The following is a 25,843-nucleotide window of genomic DNA, read 5'->3' on the forward strand; positions in this document are numbered from 1 at the left end:
TCAGTGTATGTGCATTAACTTGTGTGTGTTTGTGTGTGTGTATTTAAATCACAATAACAAATGGATTGTAATATTGAAATTTCTTCTCATCTTGAGAAGAATATTTGCTACAGAAACACTCTCACAGTAATAGTGAGAGTGTAAACTATCTAAGAAAGGAGAAATAACTGGAGGAATCCCCCAGGAGTTAGGCTCAGTGTCCCAGGAATTACGCCCAAGGAAAGTCAATGAACTCAGTGATGGAAGATAAAACCCAGCCTAATAAAACCCTAAATCATTTAGGTGGAACATGAGATACTCTTACAACAGTTACAAGAGGTCTAAAATACCTGGACTGGAACATAAGAGGAACACAATGACGTGGAGCTGAGAGTGCATGTCAAAACTGATTGGATCTGGAAAAAATTATGTAAGCATACCAAGGAAACCACCAGTGGGACAAAACCCTAAGAAATCTGTATGACAACATATCATGTTGAACATAATGTGATTTATAGACAAAGGAAAGATCTTAATTATGTCACTGTCACACAGGTGATGATGAAACAGTTCCATCGTAGAGTGACTCCCTGCTGTGTTTAAGATAACCTGTCAATTCTGTCTAGTCAGTTACAAGGAAATTTGCATTAATTGCACAGATTAACTATCAGCATCATTTACTGCACAATCAAAGGCAAGGCAAAGAAATCATAGACATGTTGTTGAATGCTGGTGATGTTATTGGGAGTTTTGATGGGTTTTTTTCTTAAAGGGAAATCATCGGTGACTCTCATGCATGAAGCAGATCCTTTCTCTGTGATGTTTCCGGAATAGCCACTGAGATACCAGCCTATTGAGTTGTGGTCTCTCTCTCTTTTACAAAGCAACTTCTACCTTCAGCTTGATCTCTTGCTTGAGCTTCCCTTCCGGCTACTAGGCTCCTTTTCTGATCCTGCAGAGGGCTTTTGTATATGATTGTGATCTCTAAGTTTTTCCCCTTTCAAGAACTAATCATTCTATTAATCACAATTCTAAACTGCTGTGGGAGTTTGTTTGTGACTTATGCCTTCACATGTGATACAAGCGACCTGTGTGTATAGGGTCTTCTCTCTGTTCATGTGGGGAAGGCATGGCAGCAGGAGTAGATGGCTGCTCATTCTTTGTAAGGAAATCAGTAAACAGTGGGCACCAAGTACAAGGATGTCCTGAAATATTAAGTCTTGTCCTTTCAAGGCCCCAAAGCCTCCAGCTAGGTTCAGGGTCACGACAATCTCCAAAACCCACCGAGCATGAAGTATTCAGAACCAGAAGCCTGTGTGTGCCATATCACATAAATTCATCGTGAGTACACCAATCTGTTTTTTTTTTTTTTAATGCTACATTATTTTGTCCCATCGGAACTATCTATATTACCAATTAACCAAATTTGCTGCATCTTTGGTGTCCTAGAATTGCTTTAAATTGTTGCTGGGACAGTCTTACAAACCTTCCTGTGCTGTTATGAGACCTTAAGGAGACAGCCCTTATTTCAGAAATCAAAGGCGGTTGGGTTCAATTCTATGGTTAGCTGTTAGCTAGACACTGGAAGGATGGATTTGACTAAGAAAGGGAGACAGCATACATGGAGGCAGGTAACCTTTCCTTTGCAAAATGACCCATTTTGAGGCCATACTTCAGGCTCTTCTCTTCTCCTAATCTTGGTTTTTTTTATTAGTTTTGGAGAAGAATTAAAACTCCATTTACAGTATCTGTGAACCTGAATGAGATAAGTTAGTGTGACCAACTGGATGTCTGCCTGTCTGTCAAAAGTGACAGAGTTCAGGGGCATCTGATGCATAGCAGAGGAATGTCAGCCATCAATCTCTGGTCCACCTAACTCTACAGCATTAGAGTTGTCATGGTTGCTCATCTGATCTTCCTCATATGATCTCCATCCACAGAGATGTCAGAAAAATCCTCCCCTGAGAGTGCAAGTTCTTTACAAATGAAAGATTATACAACAGAAGACACATGGGAGATTTATATGGGCAAGCTGTTGAAAGGATAAAGTGACAGAAGAAGTTTATTGATTAATTATGAATGAATCCGCTTCAGCTGATAGGTTAGAACATAGGTAGGTGGAGTAAACAAAATAGAATGCCGGGAGGAAGAGGTATTGAGCTCAGAGAAGCCATGCTCCCCTCTCCCCGGCAGATGCCATAGCTCTGCTCTCTGAGGCAGATGTCGATGCAGCCAGCCACCAGGTCAGACATGCTGAATTTTTCCTGGTAAGTGCACCTCGTTATACTACACTGATTATTAGAAATGGGTTAAAATGCTGAATCTAATGGGCCAGCAGTGTTTAAAAGAATACAGTTTTTGTGTATTTATTTCAGGCATAACCTTCATGCGGCCGTGGTGCTGGGGACACAGCCTCACTGCTCAAATAACTACAGAATGGCTTGCAGCCTTGTGGACAACTGAATCCACTGAAAGCCTGAGAAAGCTTGGGAAAGAGTACAGCATGTTTTCTTGGTAGCAGCGATTTCTCGGTCTGCTCTGCTTGCTAGAAGAAAGCAAGGGCTCTCATCTAAAAGAGGCTTGCTGACTCAGCTTCAGCTGCAAAACCCTGCAGCCCTTAAGAGGTCCTGCCACAAAACATTTAAATGGTGTTGATAAAAGCCAACTGAATGCTTGTATGTTTTCAGCAGTATCAGGAAAAAAAACTGTGTTCTTTTAAAATGCCGGCTTTCTGGGCCATCCTGCCTGGGCAAACTCTGACTGTTTGAGAAAGGAGGGCCAGCTACAGAAAGAGGGCTTGAGTGTTGTCTGTTGCAGCCTCTTTGATGGCAAGGACCTTGAAACACTGTAGACTTGTGGCACTGAATACGGCTCTGTTCGGTACCTCAGCCACAATGTTGGAATGGCAGAAAGCTAAGGAATGGGCTACATCTGGCCAGCAAAGCTCGGCTTTAGTCCTACTGAGATTGCTTGGTAAATGAAAGATTCATGTGGTCAGAAAAACAGAGAGAGAAATAGAGTAAAGAGAGATTCAAAGACAAAGAAAATTTTTAAATGATTTACAGTGTGTTAAAAATATGTGCAGGCTAAAATTTGAAGTTCTTAAAGTTAAAAAAAGGAAGAGAGTCGTTGGGTGTGGTAGTACACACCTGTAAACCCAACACATGGGAGCCAGAGGGAGATTGACCTCTGTTCCTTCAGGGTGAGGTAGCACACGCCTTTAATCCCAGTGCCTTGAAGGCAGAGACAAACAGATCTTTGTGAGTTCAATGTGTAGTAGCATACACCTTTAATCCCAATGCATGAAAGGCAGAGAGAGGCAGATCTCTGAGACTTCAAGGACAGACAGGTATACAGAGTTATTCCAGGTCAAAGATACAGAGAACCTGTCTCAACAGGCAAAAAATAAAAAGGAAAAATAAACAAAATAGAGGTTAAATTGAAGTGCACAAAGATGGAAAATTCACAGCGAATTTTGATATTGTATGCTATTATGCTCTTTTTGAATCATTTGAATTTTGAGGCAGTAGCAATAGCTGCTAAAAGATGTTTCTTTATAAAAGCTGCTGAAATAATCCAACATAGATATTTGGAAAATGCCTTGACTTTGAAATTTGGATCTAAGGACATGATGCTTTGGAAAGGAGTTTCTATTTTGTTTTCACGGAGGGTGATAGTCTGTGGATGCCTCTATCCTAATATGGTAGGATGGACCACGCCCTACTTAAAGGTTGCTGTGAACACCTTTAAAAAATTGCTTCGCTGAACTGCCAAGTGAGATAAATCAATAATGATGCCACCATTCAGCAGGAAGCATTTTGGAGAGAAAAAACTGCACCCACGTTCCCAAATATGGCTTATAAACGTTCTTTTACATTTAAAGTGGGATGTGATATAGATATGAATATTTGCATTAGTATAGATTTTGCTTTACTGATAGAGATTTTAGGTCAATTTTGTTATATGTATATGCATTTTTGATCTTAATTAAGGTATTGTGATTGTGTAGTTCATTTAAAAATATAATGTATATAGGTTATTAATGGATAATCATTAATAATCGTCAAGTTTGTAGTCATGTTAGTTAGATTTTCTAGCTACATAGATATATATATATATATTTCAGTCAGATAGGCATTATTCATATCTCTCTAGACTACAATATAGGCTATTTAATGTTTTAGTACCTTAGGGTTTTTCATGACAGTGAGACACTCTACTCTTGGCAGCACATATCTACTTCAGGAAGAAGATGGGCATCAAAGAGGATCCTTATGGAGTTTGATAGCCATTTGGGGAAGAAACTGCTCTTGCCTGGATTGTTGCATAAACTGTACACAGAAAACACTCAGAGAGAGGACTACTGAACTTGCCTAAAGGCGAGATGATCTTTTCGTGTTCCTGATTCAGGAAAGGGTCAGCAAAACATTCTTCAAGACAAGCAGATAGTGACTGCCTTTGAAATTTCCTGCTTCATGGAAATGTCTGCTGGAAACTATGGGCCTGTAGGCTGAGGATGGAAACACCAACGGTACAGAGGAACTTTGGGTGACTGTCCAGGCAGCGAGATGTCTCTGTCATTTCTAGAGTTTGAAAATGGCTTACTTTTTGTTTGCTTAGGTAATACTGTATTATTCTGGAGTCTCTGATGGAGTTGAAGAATAGATAGATAGTTATAGTTTTCCATTGTTATGATAAAAGATAAAATAGATATAAATATTGTAACTGTAATTCTTGCTTGATAACTGTTTTGTTATATGTAATTTTGCTATGTTAAAGTTAAAGATTCCGTTCTTGTTTAAACAGAAATAGGAGTAATGATGGAGTATAGGTCATTGGTTAATTAAAAAAAGAAACTGTTTGGCCTGAAAGGTTAGAACATAGGTGGGTGGAATAAACATAAGAGAATGCTGGGAGGCATAGGAATTGAGCTTAGAGATGCCATGCACCTCTCCCATGGGCAGAAATGGTAGCTCTGCACTCTGAGGCAGATGGCGATACAGCCAGCCACCAGGTCAGACATGCTAAATCTTTCCTTCTAAGCGCACCTCGTGCTGCAACATACATTATTAGACATGGGTTAAGAGGCTGAAAATAATGGGGCAGGCAGTGTTGAAATGAATAGTTTTGTGTTGTTATTTCGGAGCATAACCTTACAAGGCGGCCCCATGGGGATGCAGCCCTGCTGCTCAAATTTCTACAATCAAGGGGGAAGTGGAAGAAGGGAAGAAAGAAGAGAGAGAGACAAGGAAGAATGGATGAATTCAATCATTCCTTGGAAAAATGAGTGAACCAATGAATGAGGAGACCTAGTAGGAAAAAATGTGCTGCATTCCCTCAGAGAGTCAGGTCAAATTAAGGATTGACAAGGTTTTCCACTAAGGAGGAGGCTTATTCCATTTTACCTTCTTTGTGCTCCAGGCCCACCCACAAGAGTGATGATGAGGACAGGGAGAAGAAGAGGAGAGGGTGTACCAGAATTCCCTGGTACAATTTCTCACCCAAATTGTAGCCAAATCACCTGACCTGGGACAGCTGATCTACATGCTGGACCCTAACTCCCAGTTTGACAACTGTAACATTTTAACCAAGTTTGTGAAGATGAAGGAACCAAAAATAGCCCAGTTACAGGATGGCAGGTTCCTTACAGGATGGGAGTCAGACATCAGTACCATACTGGTGTTTGGCGGTTTGATGGGTGTGTGGGGTCTTTGCCAGACTCCACCTAGCATCATGGATTCCCTACTTTACTGATATTATGGAGTTCGGTGCATTCATCATATGTGTGCATGTCACACACTAGTGGGCATCATATGTACATGTTTATCCTGTGTGTGGGTGAGTGTGTTCATGAGTTTTATAGCCCAAGTACTACAGAACATGATCAATGAAAGGGAACACTGTTTTCCAGATATGGCAGGGCAATTATTTAAATGAACTGACAAGGGTTGGATGGCATGGATAAGACCTATGAGAGTTCAAGGCATACCGAATCCAGGCATGACAAAGTAGGTGGCAGACAGAATTCTGGCAAAACTAAGTAGGTAGCTTGATGTCCAACTTACTGGAGAAGAGCAACTGAGCGGAGACACTTTTCACTAAGCAACATGCTCTAGTGGAGATCAAACATCCTTTGACTTACAGCCAGTATGAATTAAACCATTCATCAAATGAAACCTAATTTTCTCTGATTTTGATTATACATTTGTGTCCCTTCCTGATTAATCTACTCTTTATCCTCTTAAGTCCCAATACCTCATGCTGATATCGGTCACATCTTTCCATTTGACATGGTTTTCCCTCAAGCTTCATACCGCCCCGAGAACATACAACTTTTTGTCCCCTCTCCACTGCTTCCTTGACAGCCATCTTGTCCTTTACCACACCACGCATCCCCAGTACTTTACTCTCCAAGGGGAAAAGACCATAAATCCTGCTTTGTTTTGAGGCATGTATTTCTGTGATGCCCCATCCACCAAACACAATCCATCATTGACCAAATAACACAACATGTTAACAAATTTTTATTCTTTGAGAAAGAATAATCCATTGGAAAAGATACCAGCATTCATAGAAGACCTGAGGTATCTCTAAAAACACATTCCCACAGAGAGAATTAAGTCTGCCCCTCAAAATTTGAGAATTTCACTTTAAAAGATCTTCACCAAATCATAGACATAGATATGGAAGTCATTATCAAACTTGATGAAATACACAGAAGGTTTGTTGGGAACTTGGCAAATAATTTTACCTATCTCTTGGGTTCCATCTTTTTTGTTGTACTGCACTCTTTTGCCCTCCAAGGAATCCCTGCCTAATTCCAAAGTCACCTCTACTGGAGGACATTCAGGCGTGATGTGGAGGTTGCCTTCAATGGAATCATCATGATGGTGGTAAAGGTACAGTACCGGATCATTCTCGTTGACAATGTAGAAACAGGTCGTTATGGTCTGCACCTCATCTGGGACCACGCCACTCCACTCTTCCTTAGAGCCTGGCATGATGTGGATGTTGCCTTCCAGGTAGTCATCCAGGAGGTGGTAAATAAACAAGACCGGATCTTTCTTGTAGGTAATATAAAACCAGGTCTTCATGATTGGCACCTCTTCTAGGACCATCCCGTTCCAGTCATTCTTAGAGCCATTTGTGCCCATGAATGTATGTTTCACTGCTCTGCCAACTATGGTGTTTGAGAGATGAGTGTCTGTCACCTGAGGAAATGGCACATTATTAGGCAGGATCTTCAGGTTTAAAATCCTTTCATCATTATGAAGCTCCAAGCCATAGACACAATCAATCCCATCATATTTCAACAAATAGAGAGAGGGATAGGTTGGCAGTTGATCTAGAATGATGGCTTTCCAAAGGGTGACTGGTTCATTGGCTTCCTTCCAGCCATGAGAAATTCTGCGGCCAACAATATTCTCCAGGGCCTCAAAAGGCTTACTAAGTTTTTGCTTCTGGAGCGATGGCCCATTCTTCTTCTGGAGATGTGGCATGCAACTCATACTAAGAGGCATCTTCATCATGGCGGGAGACTTTCTGAGATAGGCCACAGCACTCCTGTTCCACTCTCTCTTGGCTCTGTTTCTGTGCTTGGGCTTCATAGCTGCCAATCTCTGCTTAGGAAGAACTCTTCAGTTTAAATCAGACACAAAGTGGTTTCCTCCACCATAAGTGCCTGCAAGGATAAGAAGGTGAGGATGTGAGGTCAAGGCTCTTTTTAGGAATAACTTTGGAGCAGGTGAAAAAGGCAGGGCTGAATAGATTTGGATACCTAAATGGAATATGTTCTTAAGAAATTAATAGGAAAATTATCAAACTCTTGTCTACAGCTCAGTATATGTGTATCAGAGACATATTCCTGCTGCAAAATGCAATTGACCTCTACTGAGAAACCTACATCCTGACTTACTATATCAATGAGAGAGGAAGCTATGCCTATACCTAAAGTGAGAAAGAAATATCTGAACAGATGGCAAAGAATTCAAAGAACAGCCACTCCTCTCCTTACCACTCAAGCTACTGGTTAGTTGGCTGATCTATAACCACCTTCCCAAGGTCATGGCACTCCAGTCCACTGGCTCTCTCTATTGTGTCTCCTGATCCAGATCCAGGTTGATTACATAAAGATATTCTGTATCTTCATTAGAGAAGTGAGTACTGTGAGTCAAACTGCCAAAAGAAAGAAACATTAATCTGTGCAACAGCACCTATTAGAAATAATTATCTTTAAAAACACATATGGACAAAGAGGATCTTTGCCATATAAGTGGACTGAGGAATTGGACATTTTTAGCAAAGATAGAGTGGGGAGAATACCCGACATTAACCGTCCCCCAGCTATCAAATATAGGAGCTGTTAACGACATAAATTTTGGACCCAGAGCAGATTTGAAAGAAACCTTTCTTTGACTACAGAGGTCCTAGTTGCTTCCTAAACATATTTATCAAAAGAAAATATCTTGGCTCTCTAGATTCTCACTTCTGGAAATTCGATTGAACAGTTGTGGAGCCCAAGAGCTGAACTGACCTCCTCAGCCACCGTGAAGATAGTAAGCCCACCTTCACAGAAGACTAGTGCTTCATGTGGAACAGAGTTGCCACCCCAACCAAAGATTTGTGACATCATCAAGGCTCTACTTATGTCATAAAACCCCTCCTAGCCAGGTTTCTTCCCTACTAACCCCCAGAAATATCCAGCATACAGGTCCTAAAATGCTGCTCATACAGCCCCATGAAGACCCAAAATAAAAACCGCAATCTTCTTCCCAATTACTTGAGTCATATTTTCCAAGTAACTCAAACCCTTTATGTGTTTTTTTTTTCTGTAAAATAATTTTTGGTCTGAGTCAACAACTCACATGAATGTTTTTTTTCCTAGCTGCAATGTCCTCATTACTTATTTTCTATTGATTTTTCCATTACTTCATAATAATAATTATCAAACTTTCCACTTCTCTTCCTCCTCCCACATTCTTCTTGCTCCTCAAATAAACCTCTCCACTCAAACACCAGTCCAAATAGAGGGCAGGGTACTTTGAGCTGTGGGAAGTCCAAGCCCACCCTTCATCCATCCAGATTTAGCAAGGTATGCATCCACAAAAAATATGATCACAAAAAGCCAGTGTATGATATGCAGACAATTGCAAGTGCCATTACCTTTGGCTTCTCTGTCTGCCCCAATTGTCAGCCACATTCAGAGCTTCCAGTTTGATCCCATGTTCTTTCATTCCCAGGTCACTAGATTAGTTGAAATCCCCTTAGTTCAGGCACAGTGTCTCATAGTGTGGACCAAGCCCTTATATTCCTGACATCCTTGCTCTTTTTCTCCATCCATCTGCTCTTCCACTGGAGCTTGGAAGCTCCATCTAGTTTTCTGATTTTGACCCTGACTTGATCTCCATCATTTGCCAAACAAACGTTCCATGGTGGTTTTCAAGATAGTCAGTCATCAGTCTGACTATGGGACAAGGCACACATAGTTCCTAGGGACATGTCACAGTGCGGTCAACTTCTCCTCCCTGCTTAAGTACCTAGAGAGGGTCACCCTATGGCCTTCTGAGAACCACTCGAGAGATATCGATCTTGACATCCCCAGAATGGCCCCATTAATTGAGATATCATCAGTGTATGTGCATTAACTTGTGTGAGTTTGTGTGTGTGTATTTAAATCACAATAACAAATGGATTGTAATATTGAAGTTTCTTCTCATCTTGAGAAGAATATTTGCTACAGAAACACTCTCACAGTAATAGTGAGAGTGTAAACTATCTAAGAAAGGAGAAATAACTGGAGGAACCCCCCAGGAGTTAGGCTCAGTGTCCCAGGAATTACGTCCAAGGAAACTCAATGAACTCAGTGATGGAAGATAAAACCCAGCCTAAATAAAACCCTAAATCATTTAGGTGGAACATGAGATACTCTTACAACAGTTACAAGAGGTCTAAAATGCCTGGACTGGAACATAAGGGGAACACAATGACGTGGAGCTGAGAGTGCATGGCAAAACTGATTGGATCTGGCAAAAATTATGTAAGCATATCAAGGAAACCACCAGTGGGACAAAACCCTAAGAAATCTGTATGACAACATATCATGTTGAACATAATGAGATTTATAGACAAAGGAAAGATCTCAATTATGTCACTGTCACACAGGTGATGATGAACCAGTTCCATCGTAGAGTGACTCCCTGCTGTGTTTAAGATAACCTGTCAATTCTGTCTAGTCAGTTACAAGGAAATTTGCATTAATTGCACAGATTAACTATCAGCATCATTTACTGCACAATCAAAGGCAAGGCAAAGAAATCATAGACATGTTGTTGAATGCTGATGATGTTATTGGGAGTTTTGATGGGTTTTTTTCTTAAAGGGTGACTCTCATTGGTGACTCTCATGCATGAAGCAGATCCTTTCTCTGTGATGTTTCCTGAAGCCACTGAGATACCAGCCCATTGAGTTGTGGTCTCTCTCTCTTTTACAAAGCAACTTCTACCTTCAGCTTGATCTCTTGCTTGAGCTTCCCTTCCGGCTACTAGGCTCCTTTTCTGATCCTGCAGAGGGCTTTTGTAAGGGATTGTGATCTCTAAGTTTTTCCCCTTTCAAGAACTAATCATTCTATTAATCACAATTCTAAACTGCTGTGGGAGTTTGTTTGTGACTTATGCCTTCACATGTGATACAAGCGACCTGTGTGTATAGGGTCTTCTCTCTGTTCATGTGGGGAAGGCATCCAGCAGGAGTAGATGGCTGCTCATTCTCTGAAAGGAAATCAGTAAACAGTGGGCACCAAGTACAAGGATGTCCTGAAATATTAAGTCTTGTCCTTTCAAGGCCCCAAAGCCTCCAGCTAGGTTCAGGGTCACGAAAATCTCCAAAACCCACCGAGCATGAAGTATTCAGAACCAGAAGCCTGTGTGTGCCATATCACATAAATTCATCGTGAGTACATCAATCTGTTTTTTTTTTCTAAATTATTTTCTTCCATCAGAACAATCTATATTACAAAATAACCAAATTTGCTGCATCTTTGGTGTCTTAGAATTGCTTTAAATTGTTGCTGGGACAGTCTTACAAACCTTCCTGTGCTGTTATGAGACCTTAAGGGGACAGCACTTATTTCAGAAATCAAAGGCAGTTGGGTTCAATCCTATGGTTAGCTGTTAGCTAGACACTGGAAGGATGGATTTGACTAAGAAAGGGAGACAGCATACATGGAGGCAGGTAACCTTTCCTTTGCAAAATGACCCATTTTGAGGCCTTACTTCAGGCTCTTCTCTTCTCCTAATCTTGGTTTTTTTATTAGTTTAGGAGAAGAATTAAAACTCCATTTACAGTATCTGTGAACCTGAATGAGTTAAGTATGTGTGACCAACTTGATGTCTGCCTGTCTGTCAACAGGGCCAGAGTTCAGGGGCATCTGATGCATAGCACAGGAATGTCAGCCATCAATCTCTGGTCCACCTAACTCTACAGCATTAGAGTTGTCATGGTTGCTCATCTGATCTTCCTCATATGATCTCCATCCACAGAGATGTCAGAAAAATCCTCCCCTGAGAGTGCAAGTTCTTTACAAATGAAAGATTATACAACAGAAGACACATGGGAGATTTATATGGGCAAGCTGTTGAAAGGATAAAGTGACAGAAGTTAATTGATTAATTAAAGAAAGAATCCGCTTCAGCTGATAGGTTAGAACATAGGTAGGTGGAGTAAACAAAATAGAATGCCGGGAGGAAGAGGTAGTGAGCTCAGAGAAGCCATGCTCCCCTCTCCCCGGCAGATGCCATAGCTCTGCTCTCTTAGGCAGATGTCGATGCAGCCAGCCACCATATCAGACATGCTGAATTTTTCCTGGTAAGTGCACCTCGTTATACTACACTGATTATTAGAAATGGGTTAAAATGCTGAATCTAATGGGCCAGCAGTGTTTAAAAGAATACAGTTTTTGTGTATTTATTTCAGGCATAACCTTCATGCGGCCGTGGTGCTGGGGACACAGCCTCGCTGCTCAAATAACTACAGAATGGCTTGCAGCCTTGTGGACAACTGAATCCACTGAAAGCCTGAGAAAGCTTGGGAAAGAGTACAGCATGTTTTCTTGGTAGCAGCAATTTCTCGGTCTGCTCTGCTTGCTAGAAGAAAGCAAGGGCTCTCATCTAAAAGAGGCTTGCTGACTCAGCTTCAGCTGCAAAACCCTGCAGCCCTTAAGAGGTCCTGCCACAAAACATTGAAATGGTGTTGATAAAAGCCAACTGAATGCTTGTATGTTTTCAGCAGTAGCAGGAAAACAAACTGTGTTGTTTTAAAATGCCGGCTTTCTGGGCCATCCTGCCTGGGCAAACTCTGACTGTTTGAGGAAGGAGGGCCAGCTACAGAAAGAGGTCTTGAGTGTTGTCTGTTGCAGCCTCTTTGATGGCAAGGACCTTGAAACACTGTAGACTTGTGGCACTGAATGCGGCTCTGTTTGGTACCTCAGCCACAAGGTTGGAATGGCAGAAAGCTAAGGAATGGTCTACATCTGGCCAGCAAAGCCACGGCTTTAGTCCTACTGAGATTACTTGGTAAATGAAAGACTCATGTGGTCAGAAAAACAGAGAGAGATATAGAGTAAAGAGAGATTCAAAGACAAAGAAAATTTTTAAATGATTTACACTGTGTTAAAAATATGTGCAGGCTAAAATTTGAAGTTCTTAAAGTTAAAAAAAGGAAGAGAGTTGTTGGGTGTGGTAGTACACACCTGTAAACCCAACACATGGGAGGCAGAGGGAGATTGACCTCTGTACCTTCAGTGTGAGGTAGCACACGCCTTTAATCCCAGTGCCTTGATGGCAGAGACAAACAGATCTTTGTGAGTTCAATGTGTAGTCCATACACCTTTAATACCAATGCCTGAAAGGCAGAGAGTGGCAGATCTCTGAGACTTCAAGGACAGACAGGTATACAGAGTTATTCCAGGTCAAAGGTACAGAGAACCTGTCTCAAAAGGCAAAAAAATAAAAAGGAAAAAATAAACAAAATAGAGGTTAAATTGAAGCGCACAAAGATGGAAAATTCACAGCGAATTTTGATATTGTATGCTATTATGCTCTTTTTGAATCATTTGAATTTTGAGGCAGTAGCAATAGCTGCTAAAAGATGTTTCTTTATAAAAGCTGCTGAAATAATCCAACATAGATATTTTGAAAATGCCTTGACTTTGAAATTTGGATCTAAGGACATGATGCTTTGGAAAGGAGTTTCTATTTTGTTTTCACGGAGGGTGATAGTCTGTGGATGCCTCTATCCTAATATGGTAGGATGGACCACGCCCTACTTAAAGCTTGCTGTGAACACCTTTAAAAAATTGCTTCGCTGAACTGCCAAGTGAGATAAATCAATAATGATGCCACCATTCAGCAGGAAGCATTTTGGAGAGAAAAAACTGCACCCACGTTCCCAAATATAGCTTATAAACGTTCTTTTACATTTAAAGTGGGATGTGATATAGATATGAATATTTGCATTAGTATAGATTTTGCTTTACTGATAGAGATTTTAGGTCAATTTTGTTATATGTATATGCATTTTTGATCTAATTAAGGTATTGTGATTGTGTAGTTCATTTAAAAATATAATGTATATAGGTTATTAATGGATAATCATTAATAATCGTCAAGTTTGTAGTCATGTTAGTTAGATTTTCTAGCTACATAGATATATATATATTTCAGTCAGATAGGCATTATTCATATCTCTCTAGACTACAATATAGGCTATTTAATGTTTTAGTACCTTAGGGTTTTTCATGACAGTGAGACACTCTACTCTTGGCAGCACATATCTACTTCAGGAAGAAGATGGGCATCAAAGAGGATCCTTATGGAGTTTGATAGCCATTTGGGGAAGAAACTGCTCTTGCCTGGATTGTTGCATAAACTGTACACAGAAAACACTCAGAGAGAGGACTACTGAACTTGCCTAAAGGCGAGATGATCTTTTCGTGTTCCCGATTCAGGAAGGGGTCAGCAAAACATTCTTCAAGACAAGCAGATAGTGACTGCCTTTGAAATTTCCTGCTTCATGGAAATGTCTGCTGGAAACTATGGGCCTGTAGGCTGAGGATGGAAACACCAACGGTACAGAGGAACTTTGGGTGACTGTCCAGGCAGCGAGATGTCTCTGTCATTTCTAGAGTTTGAAAATGGCTTACTTTTTGTTTGCTTAGGTAATACTGTATTATTCTGGAGTCTCTGATGGAGTTGAAGAATAGATAGATAGTTATAGTTTTCCATTGTTATGATAAAAGATAAAATAGATATAAATATTGTAACTGTAATTCTTGCTTGATAACTGTTTTGTTATATGTAATTTTGCTATGTTAAAGTTAAAGATTCCGTTCTTGTTTAAAGAGAAATAGGAGTAATGATGGAGTATAGGTCATTGGTTAATTAAATAAAGAAACTGTTTGGCCTGAAAGGTTAGAACATAGGTGGGTGGAATAAACATAAGAGAATGCTGGGAGGAATAGGAATTGAGCTTAGAGATGCCATGCACCTCTCCCATGGGCAGAAATAGTAGCTCTGCACTCTGAGGCAGATGGCGATACAGCCAGCCACCAGGTCAGACATGCTAAATCTTTCCTTCTAAGTGCACCTCGTGCTGCAACATACATTATTAGACATGGGTTAAGAGGCTGAAAATAATGGGGCAGGCAGTGTTGAAATGAATAGTTTTGTGTTGTTATTTCGGAGCATAACCTTACAAGGCGGCCCCATGGGGATGCAGCCCTGCTGCTCAAATTTCTACAATCAAGGGGGAAATGGAAGAAGGGACGAAAGAAGAGAGAGAGACAAGGAAGAATGGATGAATTCAATCATTCATTGGAAAAATGAGTGAACCAATGAATGAGGAGACCTAGTAGCAAAAAATGTGCTGCATTCCCTCAGAGAGTCAGGTCAAATTAAGGATTGACAAGGTTTTCCACTAAGGAGGAGGCTTATTCCATTTTACCTTCTTTGTGCTCCAGGCCCACCCACAAGAGTGATGATGAGGACAGGGAGAAGAAGAGGAGAGGGTGTACCAGAATTCCCTGGTACAATTTCTCACCCAAATTGTAGCCAATTCACCTGACCTGGGACAGCTGATCTACATGCTGGACCCTAACTCCCAGTTTGACAACTCTAACATTTTAACCAAGTTTGTGAAGATGAAGGAACCAAAAATAGCCCAGTTACAGGATGGCAGGTTCCTTACAGGATGGGAGTCAGACATCAGTACCATACTGGTATTTGGCGGTTTGATGGGTGTGTGGGGTCTTTGCCAGACTCCACCTAGCATCATGGATTCCCTACTTTACTGATATTATGGAGTTCGGTGCATTCATCATATGTGTGCATGTCACACACTAGTGGGCATCATATGTACATGTTTATCCTGTGTGTGGGTGAGTGTGTTCATGAGTTTTATAGCCCAAGTACTACAGAACATGATCAATGAAAGGGAACACTGTTTTCCAGATATGGCAGGGCAATTATTTAAATGAACTGACAAGGGTTGGATGGCATGGATAAACCTATGAGAGTTCAAGGCATACCGAATCCAGGCATGACAAAGTAGGTGGCAGACAGAATTCTGGCAAAACTAAGTAGGTAGCTTGATGTCCAACTAACTGGAGAAGAGCAACCTAGCGGAGACACTTTTCACTAAGCAACATGCCCTAGTGGAGATCAAACATCCTTTGACTTACAGCCAGTATGAATTAAACCATTCATCAAATGAAACCTAATTTTCTCTGATTTTGATTATACATTTGTGTCCCTTCCTGATTAATCTACTCTTTATCCTCTTAAGTCCCAATACCTCACGCTGATATCGGTCACATCTTTCCATTTGACATGGTTTTCCCTCAAGCTTCATACCGCCCCGAGAACATAAAACTTTTTGTCCCCTCTCCACTGCTTCCTTGACAGCCATCTTGTCCTTTACCACACCACGCATCCCCAGTCCTTTACTCTCCAAGGGGAAAAGATCATAAATCCTGCTTTGTTTGGAGGCATGTATTTCTGTGATGCCCCATCCACCAAACACAATCCATCATTGACCAAATAACACAACATGTTAACAAATTTTTATTCTTTGAGAAAGAATAATCCATTGGAAAAGATACCAGGATTCATAGAAGACCTGAGGTATCTCTGAAAAAACACATTCCCACAGAGAGAATTAAGTCTGCCCCTCAAAATTTGAGAATTTCACTTTAACAGATCTTCACCAAATCATAGACATAGATGTGGAAGTCATTATCAAACTTGATGAAATACACAGAAAGTTTGTTGGGAACTTGGCAAATAATTTTACCTATCTCTTGGGTTCCATCTTTTTTGTTGTACTGCACTCTTTTGCCCTCCAAGGAATCCCTGCCTAATTCCAAAGTCACCTCTACTGGAGGACATTCAGGCGTGATGTGGAGGTTGCCTTCAATGGAATCATCATGATGGTGGTAAAGGTACAGGACCGGATCATTCTCGTTGACAATGTAGAAACAGGTCGTTATGGTCTGCACCTCATCTGGGACCACGCCACTCCACTCATCCTTAGAGCCTGGCATGATGTGGAGATTGCCTTCCAGGTAGTCATCCAGGAGGTGGTAAATGTACAAGACCGGATCTTTCTTGTAGGTAATATAAAACCAGGTCTTCATGATTGGCACCTCTTCTAGGACCATCCCGTTCCAGTCATTCTTAGAGCCATTTGTGCCCATGAATGTATGTTTCACTGCTCTGCCAACTATGGTGTTTGAGAGATGAGTGTCTGTCACCTGAGGAAATGGCACATTATTAGGCAGGATCTTCAGGTTTAAAATCCTTTCATCATTATGAAGCTCCAAGCCATAGACACAATCAATCCCATCATATTTCAACAAATAGAGAGAGGGATATGTTGGCAGTTGATCTAGAATGATGGCTTTCCAATGGGTGACTGGTTCATTGGCTTCCTTCCAGCCATGAGAAATTCTGCAGCCAACAATATTCTCCAGGGCCTCAAAAGGCTTACTAAGTTTTTGCTTCTGGAGCGATGGCCCATTCTTCTTCTGGAGATGTGGCATGCAACTCATACTAAGAGGCATCTTCATCATGGCGGGAGACTTTCTGAGATAGGCCACAGCACTCCTGTTCCACTGTCTCTTGGCTCTGTTTCTGTGCTTGGGCTTCATAGCTGCCAATCTCTGCATAGGAAGAACTCTTCAGTTTAAATCAGACACAAAGTGGTTTCCTCCACCATAAGTGCCTGCAAGGATAAGAAGGTGAGGATGTGAGGTCAAGGCTCTTTTTAGGAATAACTTTGGAGCAGGTGAAAAAGGCAGGGCTGAATAGATTTGGATACCTAAATGGAATATGTTCTTAAGAAATTAATAGGAAAATTATCAAACTCTTGTCTACAGCTCAGTATATGTGTATCAGAGACATATTCCTGCTGCAAAATGCAATTGACCTCTACTGAGAAACCTACTTCCTGACTTACTATATCAATGAGAGAGGAAGCTATGCCTATACCTAAAGTGAGAAAGAAATATCTGAACAGATGGCAAAGAATTCAAAGAACAGCCACTCCTCTCCTTACCACTCAAGCTACTGGTTAGTTGGCTGATCTATAACCACCTGCCCAAGGTCATGGCACTCCAGTCCACTGGCTCTCTCTATTGTGTCTCCTGATCCAGATCCAGGTTGATTACATAAAGATATTCTGTATCTTCATTAGAGAAGTGAGTACTGTGAGTCAAACTGCCAAAAGAAAGAAACATTAATCTGTGCAACAGCACCTATTAGAAATAATTATCTTTTAAAACACATATGGACAAAGAGGATCTTTGCCACTCAAGTGGACTGAGGAATTGGACATTTTTAGCAAAGATAGAGTGGGGAGAAGACCTGACATTAACCGTCCCCCAGCTATCAAATATAGGAGCTGTTAACGACATAAATTTTGGACCCAGAGCAGATTTGAAAGAAACCTTTCTTTGACTACAGAGGTCCTAGTTGCTTCCTAAACATATTTACCAAAAGAAAATATCTTGGCTCTCTAGATTCCAACTTCTGGAAATTCGGTTGAACAGTTGTGGAGCCCAAGAGCTGAACTGACCTCCTCAGCCACCGTGAAGATAGTAAGCCCACCTTCACAGTAGACTAGTGCTTCATGTGGAACAGAGTTGCCACCCCAACCAAAGCTTTGTGACATCATCAAGGCTCTACTTATGTCATAAAACCCCCCCTAGCCAGGTTTCTTCCCTACTAACCCCCAGAAATATCCAGCATACAGGTCCTAAAATGCTGCTCATACAGCCCCATGAAGACCCAAAATAAAAACCCCAATCTTCTTCCCAATTACTTGAGTTATATTTTCCAAGTAACTCAATCTTTTTATGTGTGTTTTTTTTTTCTTCTGTATAATAATTTTTGGTCTGAGTCAACAACTCACATGAATGTTTTTTTTTCCTAGCTCCAATGTCCTCAGTGGTTATTTTCTATTGATTTTTCCATTACTTCATAATAATAATTATCAAACTTTCCACTTCTCTTCCTCCTCCCACATTCTTCTTGCTCCGCAAATAAACCTCTCCACTCAAACACCAGTCCAAATAGAGGGCAGGGTACTTTGAGCTGTGGGAAGTCCAAGCCCACCCTTCATCCATCCACATTTAGCAAGGTATGCATCCACAAAAAATATGATCACAAAAAGCCAGTGTATGATATGCAGACAATTGCAAGTGCCATTACCTTTGGCTTCTCCGTCTGCCCCAATTGTCAACCACATTCAGAGCTTCCAGATTGATCCCATGTTCTTTCATTCCCAGGTCACTGGATTAGTTGAAATCCCCTTAGTTCAGGCACAGTGTCTCATAGTGTGGACCAAGCCCTTATATTCCTGACATCCTTGCTCTTTTTCTCCATCCATCTGCTCTTCCACTGGAGCTAGGAAGCTCCATCTAGGTTTCTGATTTTGACCCTGACTTGATCTCCATCATTTGCCAAACAAAAGTTCCATGGTGGTTTTCAAGATAGTCAGTCATCAGTCTGACTATGGGACAAGGCACACATAGTTCCTAGGGACATGTCACAGTGCGGTCAACTTCTCCTCCCTGCTTAAGTACCTAGAGAGGGTCACCCTATGGCCTTCTGAGAACCACTCAAGAGATATCGATCTTGACATCCCCAGAATGGCCCCATAAATTGAGATATCATCAGTGTATGTGCATTAACTTGTGTGTGTTTGTGTGTGTGTGTATTTAAATCACAATAACAAATGGATTGTAATATTGAAGTTTCTTCTCATCTTGAGAAGAATATTTGCTACAGAAACACTCTCACAGTAATAGTGAGAGTGTAAACTATCTAAGAAAGGAGAAATAACTGGAGGAATCCCCCAGGAGTTAGGCTCAGTGTCCCAGGAATTACGCCCAAGGAAACTCAATGAACTCAGTGATGGAAGATAAAACCCAGCCTAAATAAAACCCTAAATCATTTAGGTGGAACATGAGATACTCTTACAACAGTTACAAGAGGTCTAAAATGCCTGGACTGGAACATAAGGGGAACACAATGACGTGGAGCTGAGAGTGCATGGCAAAACTGATTGGATCTGGCAAAAATTATGTAAGCATACCAAGGAAACCACCAGTGGGACAAAAACCTAAGAAATCTGTATGACAACATATCATGTTGAACATAATGAGATTTATAGACAAAGGAAAGATCTTAATTATGTCACTGTCACACAGGTTATGATGAACCAGTTCCATCGTAGAGTGACTCCCTGCTGTGTTAAAGATAACCTGTCAATTCTGTCTAGTCAGTTACAAGGAAATTTGCATTAATTGGACAGATTAACAATCAGCATCATTTACTGCACAATCAAAGGCAAGGCAAAGAAATCATAGACATGTTGTTGAATGCTGATGATGTTATTGGGAGTTTTGATGGGTTTTTTCTTAAAGGGAAATCATCGGTGACTCTCATGCATGAAGCAGATCCTTTCTCTGTGATGTTTCCTGAATAGCCACTGAGATACCAGCCCATTGAGTTGTGGTCTATCTCTTTTAAAAAGCAGCTTCTACCTTCAGCTTGATCTCTTGCTTGAGCTTCCCTTCCGGCTACTAGGCTCCTTTTCTGATCCTGCAGAGGGCTTTTGTAAGGGATTGTGATCTCTAAGTTTTTCCCCTTTCAAGAACTAATCATTCTATTAATCACAATTCTAAACTGCTGTGGGAGTTTGTTTGTGACTTATGCCTTCACATGTGATACAAGCGACCTGTGTGTATAGGGTCTTCTCTCTGTTCATGTGGGGAAGGCATGGCAGCAGGAGTAGATGGCTGCTCATTCTCTGTAAGGATATAAGTAAACAGTGGGCACCAAGTACAAGGATGTCCTGAAATATTAAGTCTTGTCCTTTCAAGGCCCCAAAGCATCCAGCTAGGTTCAGGGTCACTACAATCTCCAAAACCCACCGAGCATGAAGTATTCAGAACCAGAAGCCTGTGTGTGCCATATCACATAAATTCATCGTGAGTACACCAATCTGTTTTTTTTTAATTCTAAATTATTTTGTCCCATCAGAACGATCTATATTACCAATTAACCAAATTTGCTGCATCTTTGGTGTCCTAGAATTGCTTTAAATTGTTGCTGGGACAGTCTTACAAATCTTCCTGTGCTGTTATGAGACCTTAAGGGGACAGCACTTATTTCAGAAATCAAAGGCAGTTGGGTTCAATCCTATGGTTAGCTGTTAGCTAGACACTGTAAGGATGGATTTGACTAAGAAAGGGAGACAGCATACATGGAGGCAGGTAACCTTTCCTTTGCAAAATGACCCATTTTGAGGCCTTACTCAGGCTCTTCTCTTCTCCTAATCTTGGTTTTTTTATTAGTTTAGGAGAAGAATTAAAACTCCATTTACAGTATCTGTGAACCCGAATGAGTTAAGTATGTGTGACCAACTTGATGTCTGCCTGTCTGTCAACAGGGCCAGAGTTCAGGGGCATCTGATGCATAGCACAGGAATGTCAGCCATCAATCTCTGGTCCACCTAACTCTACAGCATTAGAGTTGTCATGGTTGCTCATCTGATCTTCCTCATATGATCTCCATCCACAGAGATGTCAGAAAAATCCTCCCCTGAGAGTGCAAGTTCTTTACAAATGAAAGATTATAAAACAGAAGACACATGGGAGATTTATATGGGCAAGCTGTTGAAATGATAAAGTGACAGAAGAAGTTTATTGATTAATTAAAGAAAGAATCCGCTTCAGCTGATAGGTTAGAACATAGGTAGGTGGAGTAAACAAAATAGAATGCCGGGCGGAAGAGGTAGTGAGCTCAGAGAAGCCATGCTCCCCTCTCCCCGGCAGATGCCATAGCTCTGCTCTCTGAGGCAGATGTCGATGCAGCCAGCCACCATGTCAGACATGCTGAATTTTTCCTGGTAAGTGCACCTCGTTATACTACACTGATTATTAGAAATGAGTTAAAATGCTGAATCTAATGGGCCAGCAGTGTTTAAAAGAATACAGTTTTTGTGTATTTATTTCAGGCATAACCTTCATGCGGCCCTGGTGCTGGGGACACAGTCTCGCTGCTCAAATAACTACAGAATGGCTTGCAGCCTTTTGGACAATTGAATCCACTGAAAGCCTGAGAAAGCCTGAGTAAAGCATGTTTTCTTGGTAGCATCGATTTCTCGGTCTGTTCTGCTTGCTAGAAGAAAGCAAGGGCTCTCATCTAAAAGAGGCTTGCTGACTCAGCTTCAGCTGCAAAACCCTGCAGCCCTTAAGAGGTCCTGCCACAAATAGTTAAATGGTGTTGATAAAAGCCAACTGAATGCTTGTATGTTTTCAGCAGTAGCAGGAAAAAAAACTGTGTTGTTTTAAAATGCCGGCTCTCTGGGCCATCCTGCCTGGGAAAACTCTGACTGTTTGATGAAGGAGGGACAACTACAGAAAGAGGGCTTGAGTGTTGTCTGTTGCAGCCTCTTTGATGGCAAGGACCTTGAAACACTGTCGACTTGTGGCACTGAATGCGGCTCTGTTCGGTACCTCAGCCACATGGTTGGAATGGCAGAAAGCTAAGGAATGGGCTACATTTGGCCAGCAAAGCCACGGCTTTAGTCCTACTGAGATTGCTTGGTAAATGAAAGACTCATGTGGTCAGAAAAACAGAGAGAGAAATAGAGTAAAGAGAGATTCAAAGACAAAGAAAATTTTTAAATGATTTACAGTGTGTTAAAAATATGTGCAGGCTAAAATTTGAAGTTCTTAAAGTTAAAAAAGGAAGAGAGTTGTTGGGTGTGGTAGGACACACCTGTAAACCCAACACATGGGAGGCAGAGTGAGATTGACCTCTGTACCTTCAAGGTGAGGTAGCACACGCCTTTAATCCCAGTGCCTTGAAGGCAGAGACAAACAGATCTTTGTGAGTTCAATGTGTAGTAGCATACACCTTTAATCCCAATGCCTGAAAGGCAGAGAGAGGCAGATCTCTGAGACTTCAAGGACAGACAGGTATACAGAGTTATTCCAGGTCAAAGATACAGAGAACCTGTCTCAAAAGGCAAAAAATAAAAAGGAAAAATAAACAAAATAGAGGTTAAATTGAAGCGCACAAAGATAAAAAATTCACAGCGAATTTTGATATTGTATGCTATTATGCTCTTTTTGAATCATTTGAATTTTGAGGCAGTAGCAATAGCTGCTAAAAGATGTTTCTTTATAAAAGCTGCTGAAATAATCCAACATAGATATTTTGAAAATGCCTTGACTTTGAAATTTGGATCTAAGGACATGATGCTTGGGAAAGGAGTTTCTATTTTGTTTTCACAGAGGGTGATAGTCTGTGGATGCCTCTATCCTAATATGGTAGGATGGACCACGCCCTACTTAAAGGTTGCTGTGAACACCTTTAAAAAATTGCTTCGCTCAACTGCCAAGTGAGATAAATCAATAATGATGCCACCATTCAGCAGGAAGCATTTTGGAGAGAAAAAACTGCACCCACGTTCCCAAATATGGCTTATAAACGTTCTTTTACATTTAAAGTGGGATGTGATATAGACATGAATATTTGCATTAGTATAGATTTTGCTTTACTGATAGAGATTTTGGGTCAATTTTGTTATATGTATATGCATTTTTGATCTTCATTAAGGTATTGTGATTGTGTAGTTCATTTAAAAATATAATGTATATAGGTTATTAATGGATAATCATTAATAATCGTCAAGTTTGTAGTCATGTTAGTTAGATTTTCTAGCTACATAGATATATATATATATATTTCAGTCAGATAGGCATTATTCATATCTCTCTAGACTACAATATAGGCTATTTAATGTTTTAGTACCTTAGGGTTTTTCATGACAGTGAGACACTCTACTCTTGGCAGCACATATCTACTTCAGGAAGAAGATGGGCATCAAAGAGGATCCTTATGGAATTTGATAGCCATTTGGGGAAGAAACTGCTCTTGCCTGGATTGTTGCATAAACTGTACACAGAAAACACTCAGAGAGAGGACTACTGAACTTGCCTAAAGGTGAGATGATCTTTTCGTGTTGCTGATTCAGGAAAGGGTCAGTAAAACATTCTTCAAGACAAGCAGATAGTGACTGCCTTTGAAATTTCCTGCTTCATGGAAATGTCTGCTTGAAACTATGGTTTGTAGGCTGAGGGTGGAAACACCAACGGTACAGAGGAACTTTGGGTGACTGTCCAGGCAGCGAGATGTCTCTGTCATTTCTAGAGTTTGAAAATTGCTTACTTTTTGTTTGCTTAGGTAATACTGTATTATCCTGGAGTTTCTGATGGAGTTGAAGAATAGATAGATAGTTATAGTTTTCCATTGTTATGATAAAAGATAAAATAGATATAAATATTGTAACTGTAATTCTTGCTTGATAACTGTTTTGTTATATGTAATTTTGCTATGTTAAAGTTAAAGATTCCATTCTTGTTTAAACAGAAATAGGAGTAATGATGGAATATAGGTCATTGGTTAATTAAATAAAGAAAATGTTTGGCCTGAATGGTTAGAACATAGGTGGGTGGAATAAACATAAGAGAATGCAGGGAGGAATAGAAATTGAGCTTAGAGATGCCATGCACCCCTCCCATGGGCAGAAATGGTAGCTCTGCACTCTGAGGCAGATGGCGATACAGCCAGCCTCCAGGTCAGACATGCTAAATCTTTCCTTCTAAGCGCACCTCATGCTGCAACATACATTATTAGACATGGGTTAAGAGGCTGAAAATAATGGGGCAGGCAGTGTTTAAATGAATAGTTTTGTGTTGTTATTTCGGAGCATAACCTTACAAGGCAGACCCATGGGGATGCAGCCCTGCTGCTCAAATTTCTACAATCAAGGGGGAAATGGAAGAAGGGAAGAAAGAAGAGAGAGAGACAAGGAAGAATGGATGGATTCAATCATTCATTGGAAAAATGAGGGAACCAATGAATGAGGAGACCTAGTAGGAAAAAATGTGCTGCATTCCCTCAGAGAGTCAGGTCAAATTAAGGATTGACAAGGTTTTCCACTAAGGAGGAGGCTTATTCCATTTTACCTTCTTTGTGCTCCAGGCCCACCCACAAGAGTGATGATGAGAACAGGGAGAAGAAGAGGAGAGGGTGTACCAGAATTCCCTGGTACAATTTCTCACCCAAATTGTAGCCAAATCACCTGACCTGGGACAGCTGATCTACATGCTGGACCCTAACTCCCAGTTTGACAACTCTAACATTTTAACCAAGTTTGTGAAGATGAAGGAACCAAAAATAGCTCAGTTAAAAAACGGCAGGTTCCTTACAGGATGGGAGTCAGACATCAGTACCATACAGTGTTTGGCGGTTTGATGGGTGTGTGGGGTCTTTGCCAGACTCCACCTAGCATCATGGATTCCCTACTTTACTGATATTATGGAGTTCGGTGCATTCATCATATGTGTGCATGTCACACACTAGTGGGCATCATATGTACATGTTTATCCTGTGTGTGGGTGAGTGTGTTCATGAGTTTTATAGCCCAAGTACTACAGAACATGATCAATGAAAGGGAACACTGTTTTCCAGATATGGCAGGGCAATTATTTAAATGAACTGACAAGGGTTGGATGGCATGGATAAGACCTATGAGAGTTCAAGGCATACCAAATCCAGGCATGACAAAGTAGGTGGCAGACAGAATTCTGGCAAAACTAAGTAGGTAGCTTGATATCCAACTTATGGAGAACAGCAACTGAGCGGAGACACTTTTCACTAAGCAACATGCTCTAGTGGAGATCAAACATCCTTTGACTTACAGCCAGTACAATTTAAACCTTTCATCAAATGAAACCTAATTATCTCTGATTTTGAGTATACATTTGTGTCCCTTCCTGATTAATCTACTCTTTATCCGCTTAAGTCCCAATACCTCACGCTGATATCGGTCACATCTTTCCATTTGACATGGTTTTCCCTCAAGCTTCATACCGCCCCGAGATCATACAACTTTTTGTCTCCTCTCCACTGCTTCCTTGACAGCCATCTTGTCCTTTACCACACCACGCATCCCCAGTCCTTTACTCTCCAAGGGGAAAAGACCATAAATCCTGCTTTGTTTTGAGGCATGTATTTCTGTGATGCCCCATCCACCAAACACAATACATCATTGACCAAATAACACAACATGTTAACAAATTTTTATTCTTTGAGAAAGAATAATCCATTGGACAAGATACCAGGATTCATAGAAGACCTGAGGTATCTCTGAAAAAACACATTCCCAAAGAGAGCATTAAGTCTGCCCCTCAAAATTTGAGAATTTCACTTTAACAGATCTTCACCAAATCATA

The sequence above is a fragment of the Microtus pennsylvanicus genome, chromosome Y (genome assembly GCF_037038515.1).
Source record: "Microtus pennsylvanicus isolate mMicPen1 chromosome Y, mMicPen1.hap1, whole genome shotgun sequence".
Classification (NCBI taxonomy): Eukaryota; Metazoa; Chordata; class Mammalia; order Rodentia; family Cricetidae; genus Microtus; species Microtus pennsylvanicus.